Source organism: Ovis aries, chromosome 5 (assembly GCF_016772045.2).
Source record: "Ovis aries strain OAR_USU_Benz2616 breed Rambouillet chromosome 5, ARS-UI_Ramb_v3.0, whole genome shotgun sequence".
NCBI lineage: Eukaryota > Metazoa > Chordata > Mammalia > Artiodactyla > Bovidae > Ovis > Ovis aries.
In genome coordinates this window covers 88230425-88242718 of record NC_056058.1, presented here as the reverse complement: position 1 = coordinate 88242718, position 12294 = coordinate 88230425, and the positions used below count along the sequence as shown (strand labels likewise).

The window sequence follows — 12294 nt, the reverse complement described above, 5'->3', positions numbered from 1 at the left end:
ACCCTCTGTGCCCAAGTACCTGTTTTGCAAGAACAACCTTGGAAATCCCATTCTTAGGGATTCCAGAGAAGAGGAGGGAACATTGCTGAGTCTACATTCCTTCTGTTCTCTCTCTGCCCTCCAAGGCTGGAGAAGGATGAGACCTGTTCCTCTCCTAGACTACCACCTGCTGGCCTGTTCAGGAAGCGCTGGAGATGCACTCACATTTCGATCCCAGGAAAGGCCCAGTATATAAACCTGCTTTTTACTTTGGAAAATTTACAAGCGCTCTCTATCAGAAAATGGCAGGCAGCAATGTGCTTCCAAAATTACAGCAGCCTAGTCTAACATTTTGAAACATTAATGAACTTGTTTGTATGTAATGGAAACATATGTATTCATACCTTTTTTTTCTGACTGAGTGGACACCAAGCTCTACAGCTGTGGTTAAGAGCAAAGATGACGAGACTGATTCACTACTGTCAAGAGTAAGTTTATTCCACCATTATTTTATCATGAAATTTGTTTTGACAGCTCCCAGAACAGATTTCTTGCGGGCCAAAGGACTTCATTACCCTTTCTACTTTATCTCTGATATTTTGGATTTAGAATAATAATCTTAAAAGAGGAGATAGTAATATGTAAATGGCAAGCCATATAAGATTTGGAAAGTGAATCAGATCTTGTTGTTGTTTAGTCGCGAAGTCATGTCCAACTGCTCTGCAACCCTATGGACTACAGCCCACCAGGCTCCTCTGTCCATGGGATTTTCCAGGCAAGAACGCTGGAGTGTGTTGCTACTTCCTTCTCCAGGGGATCTTCCCAACCCAGGAATCGAAACTACATCTCCTGCTTGGCAGGCAGATTCTTTACCACTGACCTTACCTGGGAAGTCTGTCTTGTAGAGCATCCTTAAATTTGAGTTTGATATTTTCTCATGATTTAGATTATAAACTTAGCCAGAAATCACAGAAGTGATGCTGGGTTCTTTTTACAGCATTCTATTGGTTTCCACAAGAATTCAATTTGTCCTATTATTTAGGCTGTTTGTTTTGGCCACTTGATTAAGGTAGTGGCTGCATGAGTCCTCCACTACAGAGTTAGTCCTTTTTCTTTGGTAATTAGTATGAGCTTGTATGGCATTACTTAGGAACTAGGTAAATATTCTTTCACTAATCGAATATTTGATTTCTTCACTCATTTATTTTTGTCATATAGAGTCTCAATGTAATGGGTTATGGTATACTTTGTTGTTTAGTTGCTAAGTCGTGTCTGACTCGAGACTCCTTGGATTGTAGCCCTTATACTGCTACCTGTTTATTTTGATGTTCAGGTTGTCCTAAGTCTGATTAATGGGAGCCGCTTCAAGATGGTTTCTGTGACTTCTGGTAGGTCATCGTTCTGGGAGCACTTCCTTGCTTCTGACCCAACAAGACATTTCAAGTTCATGTCATACTTCCCCTGCCACAGTCTGGTTTCTTTCAGGGTAGAAGGGTGTTTAGAAACCAAGGTCCAGGGCTGCGTATAGTCTTTGGTATTGGGTTACTGCTGTTCCTAAGTCCTCTCAGAGCTAGAGCATGCATGTCTGAGCGTGTGCTTGCACACACGTGCGTACACACACACACACATCCCTATATCTATCTCTGTATAATGGAAAACATCCTTTTATACCAATACTTCCAATTCCAATCCAATGCCACAATGTTAATTGTAATTTTCTCTTTCTCTGTATTTTAATTTCCTTCTCTGTTGGTATTTCTCGTTATTCCTAAAATATTTACCTATTTGATCAGCTCGAGTTGATTGCAACCAATCTCCCACTGCTGTCGTCTGTCCCTGGCACAGACGGACCCCCCCAAAGCCACTCAAGTTCTCATGAGCCTTGTGAGTACACCCCGCCCTTCACACGGATGCCCCCTCACAATGATGGGGCTGGGACACTCCATCCTGGACACCTTCCAGTGGATGCATACCTTGCTCTATACAGACTAATGGCATTAGAATAGTTCCGGAAGCAAGAAGAAAAAGCAGGGAGGAAGGAACATGAGCATTTTTTTTTTTTTTTTTGAGAAGGAGACCATGATGACATCTTGTGAGATATTCTTTTCACAGGAAAAATGTCAATTGTCTGAGTTATTACCACTACACAGAACAAATAATAATAATATAGCACAACATAATTTACAGATGAATAGTCCTTTTGTCATTAATACCTTACCATAGGACAGGAGTGAATATATTAAGGTTTATTTAGCCTTTTTTTAAAATTTATTTTTGCTTAATGAAGTCATACAATTTGATAAAGGCCAGAAGACTCATTTGTGCTTCTTACAAGATACCCTAATATTTAGGAAACTGCCTAAGCTGTGCTTATAAAAGTTTTCAAAGGTTAGGTATTAGTCTGGCAATTGCTTCTTTGCTCTCACTGTGCAGCTACAAGATTCTATTTATGGCTCTGTGCACAGTACAAGAGGACATGCATATTTTGCATGAACAGCAACAAACCAAATTTTCAAAATCTGGCCTGCATGTTCGTGTGAGCGCCGAGCCAGACGAGCGCTGAGTGCTGATAAAGCTCAGTGCACAAGCCAAAAGAGCATACCGGGGCTGGCGAGAAACAACCAGAGCTCATGTTTTTCTGGAACTCTGCAGAAAAGTGTGGTAGCTTGGCACCCCAGATCAGAAACTGCACGGAAAGAAAGCCAGTCGTAAATAACTCAGCATACCGAACAGAAGACCCTTGCCTGCTTTTCCAGCAGTGTAACAATGATTCAGACCTGATTTCAGCTGGAAGAAACATATCCAGAGGGAAATCTGGATTCTGTGGGCCTGAAGTTTATACAACTCTGAAAAGTTTCTTTCAGAAACAAAAATTTCCAAAGCATAGTTAGATAGAAGATCTTGGAAGAGCCCCTAAAATGTATGCTTCATCAGCTTTATGGTTAACCTAAAGGAGGTACCTTTCACCTTTCTGGGGTCAAGAGAAGTGTGTTATGTTAGTCGCTCAGCTGTGTCTGACTCTTTGCGATCCCAGGGACCATAGCCTACCAGGCTCCTCTGTCCATGGGATTCTCCACTCAAGAATACTGGAGTGGATTGCCATTTCCTTCTCCAGGGGATCTTCCCGACCCAGGAATCGAACCTGTGTCTCCTGCATTAGTAGGATGGTTCTTTACCACACGCACCACCTGGGAAGTCCATGGGGTCAAGAGTAACAGTGATCAAAAGAAGGGGTGTAAGAGTGGGAGATGGTAATGAAAGTGGAGGAGGCACGCTTCTTCTGTTTAAAAGCTCCTATGAAATCCACTTGGCAAACTCAAAATGAATGCTCTTTTAATGAACAGCATTTAGTTACATATATCCTAAGCTGATACTTCACATTTGGTGAAAGGCTAGTAACTTTTCTGTTGGCTGTATAAGCCCTGCTTACTGGATGTAGCCATTTATTAGAGGCAATGTTAACAAGTTACCTTTAGGAGTGAATTCCTTAACAGAAAACAGAATCATTCCAATGTTCTCAATGAAAGGAAACACTTAAAACACAGTACAGGGCCCATGGAATAATGGTATCTGGATTAAGACTGTTGAGACTTCCCTGGTGGTCCAGAGGCTAAGACTCCATGCTTCCAATGCAGGGGGTGAGGTTCAATCCCTGGTCAGGGATCTAGCTCCCACATACTGCAACTAAGAGCATGCAAGTCACAGCTGAAGATCCTGCATGCTGCAACTAAAGATTCTACAAGCTGCAGCGAAGACAGAAGATCCCCCATGGCACAACCAAGACCTGGCACAGCCAATAATAAACAAAGAAACAAACATTTTTCTGTAAAAAGACTGTGCTACCCAGAATATATAAACACCCCTACAACTCAACAGAACCCAAAGAACCCAATTCAAAAATGGGCAATGGACTTAAAGAGATATTTCTCCCTGAAAGATAAACAAATGGCCACTGAGCACAGGCAAAGATGACCAGCATCACTAGTCACTAAGGAAAAGCAAATTAAACCCACAATAAGATACTATGTATACCCACTAAGATGGCTCTTGTCGATAATTAGAATACTACAAGCGTTGGCAAAGATGTGGAGAAATTGGAACCTTGGTGGTAAGAATGAAATATGGTGCAGCTGCTGTGGAAAATGGTTTGGTGGTACTTCAAAACGTTAAAAATACAATTACTATACAGTCTAGAAATTTCACTCCTAGGTATATGCTCAAAATAACTGAAAACAAGGACTCAGAGGTTTACATTAGTATTCATGGCATCACCATTCATACTATCCTAAAGGTGGAGACAACCCAAAAGTCCCTCAACAGATGAACAGATAAGCAAAACGTGATATGTACAAGCAGTGAAAGATTGCTCAGCCTTAAAAAGGGGTGAAATTCTGACGTATGCTACAACATGAATGAACCATGAAAACATGTTAAGTAAAATGAGTCAGACACAAAAGTACAAATACCGTAAGATTCCACTTACACAAAGTGCCTAGAATAGGCAAATTCAGAAACAAAGCAAAGAACAGAGGTTGCCCGGAGCTGGGGCGGGGTGGGGGTGGGGGGATGAGGGCGTTATTGCTTAATGGGTACAGTTTATGTTTGGGATGATGAAAAGTTCTGAGAATAGACGGTGGTGATGGCTGCACAGCGCTGTGAATGCACTCATCGCTACTGAACGGTATACATAGAAACAGAATGGTAACTTTTAAGCCATGCATATTTTACTACTATTTTTTGAAAGCTATACTATTAATAAAAACAAGACAAGCTTGTGTCATCTAAGATAAAGTTCCACAATGAGGGAGAAAAAAAAAAATCCTTGAAATTCTTGAAATACTTACATTAGCAAGAATCACTAATGTGAAAAACAAAGCTATCTGAAAAGATTTTAGTGAAAGAAGTTACTGGTGGAAAGTAAAAAAACAAACAAAAATATTCAGCCTGTGCATTTGCCATTTAGTACTACTATCATTAGAAAAGTCTACTTATGGGAGTTAGTAGCTTCCACTGAGAATACACAAAATCTCTTTATTTTTTAGTGTAAAATGTGATTCCAATGAATTCCATTGCCATTTTTAAAGAAAGTATGGTGCTGAATTATCTCTTTTCTTTGTAATTGCAGCCTTGGCTTTATTGCTATGCACCAGTGACAATTATGGCTTTATTATGGAAATCACACCTCATTTACATGAAGCTGAAATTTATTCTGTGTTTACAATCTTCTAAAGTACTTGCTTTAATTTTACCTCACTGACCTTCTGATTCTAACAATTTGGATGTGCTACTAAAACAAACTCATCAATGTAAAACAAGGAAGACAACTGTGAAATAATGTAGATTTAAGATATTTATGGGTCTATTTCCAACAATAAGCACACATCATTTTTAAATTAGAAAAAGAGGTAATCGAAAGAAGGCATCAAAAGGTCTTATTTCTAAAATATGGGCCTTTATTCTGAAATGAACAGATACTTGAAGGCCAAGAAATTTCATTGATCTGATCCATTCCCTGGTGAGAAAATATTAAATGCGCTCTTGAGCTTTCTTAACAAGGGTAAAGACACAATGTACAGTCACCCACCAGTGTTTTTAGCAAATAAACCTAATGTCATAGAAGGTAACAGGGCACATTCTTCACAAAGCTGCCAAGTCAGCATTAGGATACTGTGGCTGGAACAGACAACAGACTTACAGATCGGATTTGTAAACTGTCCAAAGAAATGCTCCCTACTTCATTTGGGTAGTTTGTATTCCTAATCTTCGGTCACTTACCTATACTTGGTTCTGTTTTAGAATTTCCTTCGTACTTCAACACATTTCCAGAAGAGCTCTTGAGAACCCACTTGGACAACAGGGAATCCACTCTAAGCCTCCTGGCCATAGTCTCCAGACACAGTGGCACATGTTTGTTGCAGCAGGCTAGACCCTGTGCATGTCAACTCAATGACATGCCAGGTTCTTCACTTTAGCCATCCTGACCAAATTCATCATCTCCAGTGAAATATGAAGATCACACAGATTGGAGGGTTGCTTTTAATGTGCACACTCACATTTAAATTGTCATTCAAAAGTTCCTGATGAACCTTTATTGAAAATGAACCTCTCCATGTCTGCTATTCCCCTGTCACCTTTGATATTTCCTATTCTCTCCTACCTTATTCTACTCCATTCCAATCCATCCCATCCCATCCCATCCCATCCCATCTCATCCCACTTCACTCCAAAATGCTGCAAGGAGACCCACCAGTGTATTGTGACCCACAACGTGTAAATCTTTGCTCTAAAAGATAGTTCAAGAAGCTAGTAGGCTATCTTAGACATAAAGTAGGCACAGTAAACATAACTATCATGGGACACCGACTGCTATCATGTTCTGATATGGATTTACCCTGACCTTTCCTGGGATGTGAAGGAGGCAAGCCTAATTTGGAGGGACCTGCACAGGTAATATATTGACTCTGTAGGCAGAAAGTCAATACTGGCATATTTTCCAGGTATAAGAGAAATGTGAGAAAATTCTCAAAGGAGTCTCAAGTCTGCTGGGAACCTAAACAGCAGTACTTTGTCAGTGGGTGACTTTGGGCTCTCCTGGATGTTAGAAGACAGTTGAGTGTCAGGCCTACTTTGAAGGTGATTTATTGGGATTGAATAAAAATGGTACAAACCTAGAATTATGGTCTCGCCTTGCAAAAGCTATATATAATTTTCAATTTGCAGGCTATAATTTTGAATCTAAGGAGAATAATCAAGTTAGATGAGACATACCCACATGGACCTTGCATGCACTGTTATTAGAGTAATTCCATTGGAACCATGTACTTCAAAGTTGCCAGATAATATTCTACTGGGTTGGGGGGGGGGTGGTCAAATAGGTCTGTGATTCTTAAGGAAAAGGTGAAGTGACCTGTTTTTTTTTTTTTTTTTTTCCCTTGTGAGAAAAATGTCTTACAACTATGGGAAAGAGAAATATCATTTGGTTTCACAGCCAACATAGCAACTTTCTACACACTTCATAAATGTTTCATAAAATGACATTATGACCAATGTTTTTAGAAGATCAGAGTTCTAAAACAAACATGAAGTCAGCCAACCAACAATCGAAGACTGGCTTAACCTAGTTTTCTAACTAGATTACCAATTACTTAGCCGTGAAGGAGTTCAAAACAGTCATCTCCAGGCATGCTCAGGCACCTAGGAGCAATTCCCAACACACTTGGCTTTCATAATACAATGAAAATGTACAATGTATCTTTCAACCTGCTACATCTATATTTTAAATCTTATTAGATAGTCTCATAATTTGAGGAATTAGGTTACTGTGTATTTGGCCATGACTAGTGAGAAGGCAATGGCACCCCACTCCAGTACTCTTGCCTGGAAAATCCCATGGATGGAGGAGCCTGGTGGGCTACAGTCCATGGGGTCGCTAAGAGTCGGACACAACTGAGCGACTTCACTTTCACTTTTCACTTTCATGCACTGGAGAAGGAAATGGCAACCCACTCCAGGGTTCTTGCCTGGAGAATCCCAGGGACGGGGGAGCCTGGTGGGCTGCCGTCTATGGGGTCGCACAGAGTCGGACACGACTGAAGTGACTTAGCAGCAGTAGCAGTGAAAAAGTTGGTTTTAAAGCTCAACATTCAGAAAACTAAGATCATGGTATCTGGTCCCATCACTTCATGGGAAATAGATGGGGAAACAGTGGGAACAGTGTCAAATTTTATTTTGGGGGGCTCCAAAATCACTGCAGATGGGGACTGCAGCCATGAAATTAAAAGACGCTTACTCCTTGGACGTGAGAGTTGGACTGTGAAGAAAGCTGAGAGCCGAAGAATTGATGCTTTTCAACTGTGGGGTTGGAGAAGACTCCTGAGAGTCCCTTGGACTGCAAGGAGATTCAACCAGTCCATCCTAAAGGAGATCAGTCCTGGGTGTTCTTTGGAAGGACTGATGCTAAAGCTGAAACTCCAATACTTTGGCCACCTCATGCGAAGAATTGACTCATTGGAAAAGACTCTGATGCTGGGAGGGATTGGGGGCAGGAGGAGAAGGGGACAACAGAGGATGAGATGCCTGGATGGCATCACCGACTCAATGGATGTGAGTTTGAGTGAACTCCGGGAGTTGGTGATGGACAGGGAGGCCTGACGTGCTGCAATTCATGGGGTCGCAAAGAGTCGGACATGACTGAGCGACTGAACTGAACTGAACTACTCCTTGGAAGGAAAGTTATGACCAACCTAGATAGCATATTCAAAAGTAGAGACATTACTTTGTCAACAAAGGTCTATCTAGTCAAAGCTATGGTTTTTCCAGTGGTCACGTATGGATGTGAGAGTTGGACTGTGAAGAAGGCTGAGCGCCGAAGAATCGATGCTTTTCAACTGTAGGGTTGGAGAAGACTCTTGAGAGTCCCTTGGACTGCAAGGAGATCCAACCAGTCCATTCTGAAGGAAATCAGTCCTGGGTGTTCATTGGAAGGACTGATGCTAAAGCTGAAACTCCAGTACTTTGGCCATGTCATGCGAAGAGTTGCCTCACTGGGAAAGACTCTGATGCTGGGAGGGATTGAGGGCAAGAGGAGAAGGGGACGACAGAGGACGAGAAGGCTGAATGGCATCACTGACTTGATGGACATGAGTTTGAGTGAACTCCGGGAGTTGGTGATGGACAGGGAGGCCTGGCGTGCTGCAATTCATGGGGTTGCAAAGAGTCGGACACACCTGAGTGACTGAACTGAACTGAGCCAGTTATGTTTAAAGATAATTTCATAGTACATCACAGGGCTGTCATTACAATTTAATAGGCTCTAATTCAACACTGAAATCTTGAGTCAATTCTGACACAATGTCTCAGGAAAATTAACACTAAAAATAACTCTATGTGCTCAAGAAAATATTTTTACAGTGTGTTAAATATGTCAGTTCCCAGAACTGTTTCCTAGTAGAGACCCCTGATCTGATTAAATGCCAGCTGACCTCAATGCTTATATTTCCTTTCTTTAATTTGGGTCTCTAGCCCTCACACTACAAAACTGCAACACTGAGTAAAATGTTCATTTTATTTCCTTTGCCACGTCACTATTCTAAAAAGTCCACTTGAATGAAATCTTTTGGTTCCTGTCAACATGATTCACTGCATCTCTTCTTCCAACAGATATTCTGGTATCAGATTATCAGGGCATAGTCTGATCTTAAAAACATAGCTAGGTATTTCTCAAAAGCTTTGGGGATATTATTTACTGTCTATTGTTAAATAACTATACCTGTAAATATAGAAAACTAATACAAAACCCACAGAGAGAGCTGTTTTCAAGAATATATAATAGCCCATAAAGTGGTGTAATACCTGTGTTATATAAAGGCTTATCATTGTCTATTTAAACAATGGCACAGTACCCAGAGGTGTGCCAGGAATGTCTATGCTGATGAAAATGATCTAATATTTTATTGCTCATTCTTACTAACAACCTTGGATCAAGCCCTTACAGGGAAAAGAAAGAGAAACCATTGTGCTAAGAAAGAAAGGCAATCTGCTGGGTGAATGGCCATGTGCGTGATCTAGGGAGAAGGAGGCTGTCCCAAAAAAGCCATCTACATTGACAACATTTATATGTTGGTGGCCAAAGTAATCTTACCAATGTGACCTGGATCTAATGACAAGCTTTAGAATTTTCTTTCTGTATTTGCTTGTCAATGTCATATGTAGATCTGAAAATGTGTAAGATTTTAATTCTAACTCTTTCTCCTCTTTCATGTGGAAATTAACATTGTTAATGGTTAGATGGTTTCAGCTATTAGTATTTCAGGTGTCAGCTATTAGTAGTAAATACAGGGTAGATATTAGAGCTAATTTTCACCTCAGGCTCAAAACTATGTTTCCACTTTTTTCTTCCCTTTTTCTTTCCTTCTTTCCTCCCTCTCTCCTTCCCTTCCTTCCTTTCCAAGCCTCCGACATGGAGCTACTCACTTATTAGTATTAGTATTAGTAGTATTACTGTTACTATTCAATTTCATCTTTAATAGGTTAGACAGATCCTTCTACATTTTTCATTTGTTTCTTTTTTTAAAAAAAATCAAGTGAAGTTTACTCTGTTACAAAGTTTGTGAGTCACATTTGAAAAATAAAAATTTCTTTCATGGTGGCATATAACCATAGATTGTGTTTACTTGCAAAGACTCTGGCATTAGTGGGGAGAATGCTGGAGAGAGGAAAATCACCCTACTTCTTCGAAATCATCTAATTAAATGTGTAAGTATCAACAATTGCTCATTTCAATTACTTGTTGATTTACAACCACATCGATTTACAATGTCTTATGAAACTGTACAACAGAGCTTCAAATTGCTCTTCAACGTTTTTAGTGTTTCCCATGACCCAATTTCTACTTCTTTCTTGAAGCTGATGCATCCTAATTATAAATCATATCATTTTGCTTTCCTGAAGGTAATTTACACTAAATTTTATAATTTTCTTTGGTCAAATTCCATTAAAAGAAAAGATATGTTTTGAACAAGGGCCCTGAGCCAAATAATTTTTTTTTAAAAGCATGCACTGAAGTTGACTGAATGTGATTTATTCTAAAAGAGGCAGAATAGTAGAGAGGTTATGAGCATGGACTCTGGGGCCAGATTACTTGAGGTCCATTTACTAGCTGTATGACCTTGGTGAGTTACTTGACTGCTCTGATGCACAATTTCCTCATCTGTACAATAAAGATAACATTAGTACCTCCTAAATATGCTTTATTGAATTCAGTAAGGATTTAATGATTGAAATGCAAAATACTTAGAACAGTTTTATATAAACTTTGGCGATTGCTTACTAAAAAATATAGATATAAATATATATATATTTAAGATTCAAGTGTATTAGATAAAATGTGACAGATAAAAGGATGAATTACATATGGATCTTCTTTCAAATATATATATACACATATATATACACATATACATACATATATACATATATATGTATGTATATGTATATAACACAGATGGTAAGGAATCCACCTGCGATTGCAGGAGACCTGGGTTCGATCCCTGAGTTGGGAAGATATACTGGAGAAGCAAGTAGCTACCTACTCCAGTATTCTTGTCTGGAGAATTCCATGGCGGGGGGAATACACACACACACACACACACACACACACACTATAATGAAAGATAGAAGATACATATTAGAAGAGAGGGATCAAGTTACATAAAAATTCAGGGAAAGCAGCGGTTACTTCCCATAGATGGTATCAGAAGGGCTTTTGTGAGGAAGAAGGAATTTCAACTGGAATTTAAAGATGAGCTATGTCTGAACATGTGGATTTTGAGCTTAAGGTAGGAAAGAAAGGCAAAAAGGCAAGGGCATAAATTAGTGTAAAATATCCCTTGTGTAAAATATCCCTTCCGACTTGCATGATAAGTCCAGGAAGGGTAATAGTGAGAAGAATGAGGTCATGAAGGGATTGTGCGGACCAGGTTAAGCAACACAGAATGATTTTACAGGAAATGAGAGGCATTTCAAATTTCTGAGAAGATGAGTGTCCAATCAGAAGAGAAATCTCCTTAATCTCACGGGAAAGTAAGCAGATTGGTGGACAGAAAGCTGGAGGCAGGGATACCAGCCAGGAAATCACGGCAGTGGTCCAAGTGAGACATGATGAAGACCTGGGGCAAGACCATGGTGAAGGACTGACTCCCACAACAGAAACAAGGGGATGGACACAAAGCTATGGTAAAGAATCTAAAGGTGAAGTACCCCCGAATCAGAAAACAAGGAGGAACTTTAAAAATCATACAGATATTGGGACTTCATCCCTGGAGACTCCAACACATTGAGGCGGTAAAGAGACTCATCAAAACATGATTAGTGAAAGAGCGATTTTGATGATCAGTTTTGACAACTTCTGACCTGAAAGTCTACGGCTATCAAGTAAAAAAAAAAAAATTACACTGGCTTCAAAATTAGGAAAATGAGAAAAAGATTAAGAGGAAGAATAGAAGGAACAGGGAGAAACAATACCAGAGATCAGAGAAACTGGGGCAGGCAAGTCGTGGACAAGTTTTGTTCTTCTGAGAACAATCTATTATTCCCGGGAAGAGGACAGAAAAGAAGGTGAGAAAACAAGTTGAGCTCAAGTGGATAGATTTGAAAATTACCACTGTGATGTGAAAAAGGCAAAGGCAATCCCTGAAAAACACATCTCTTCCAGAGTTATGAGTCACACAAAGAATGAGTCATGGCCTGGGATTTACAGGAAAATAAAAAAGAAGACAGTATTATGAAAACCAGGGGAGGCAGACTATTCAAGGAAGG

At 39.9% G+C, this 12294-nt stretch overlaps 1 protein-coding gene across 1 annotated transcript in view; it reads right to left on the bottom strand.

Moving 5' to 3' along the window:
- Window positions 1-12294, bottom strand: part of ADGRV1 (adhesion G protein-coupled receptor V1) — a 552816-nt gene that overhangs the window by 70672 nt on the left and 469850 nt on the right. The gene's annotated exons all lie outside the window — the stretch shown is intronic.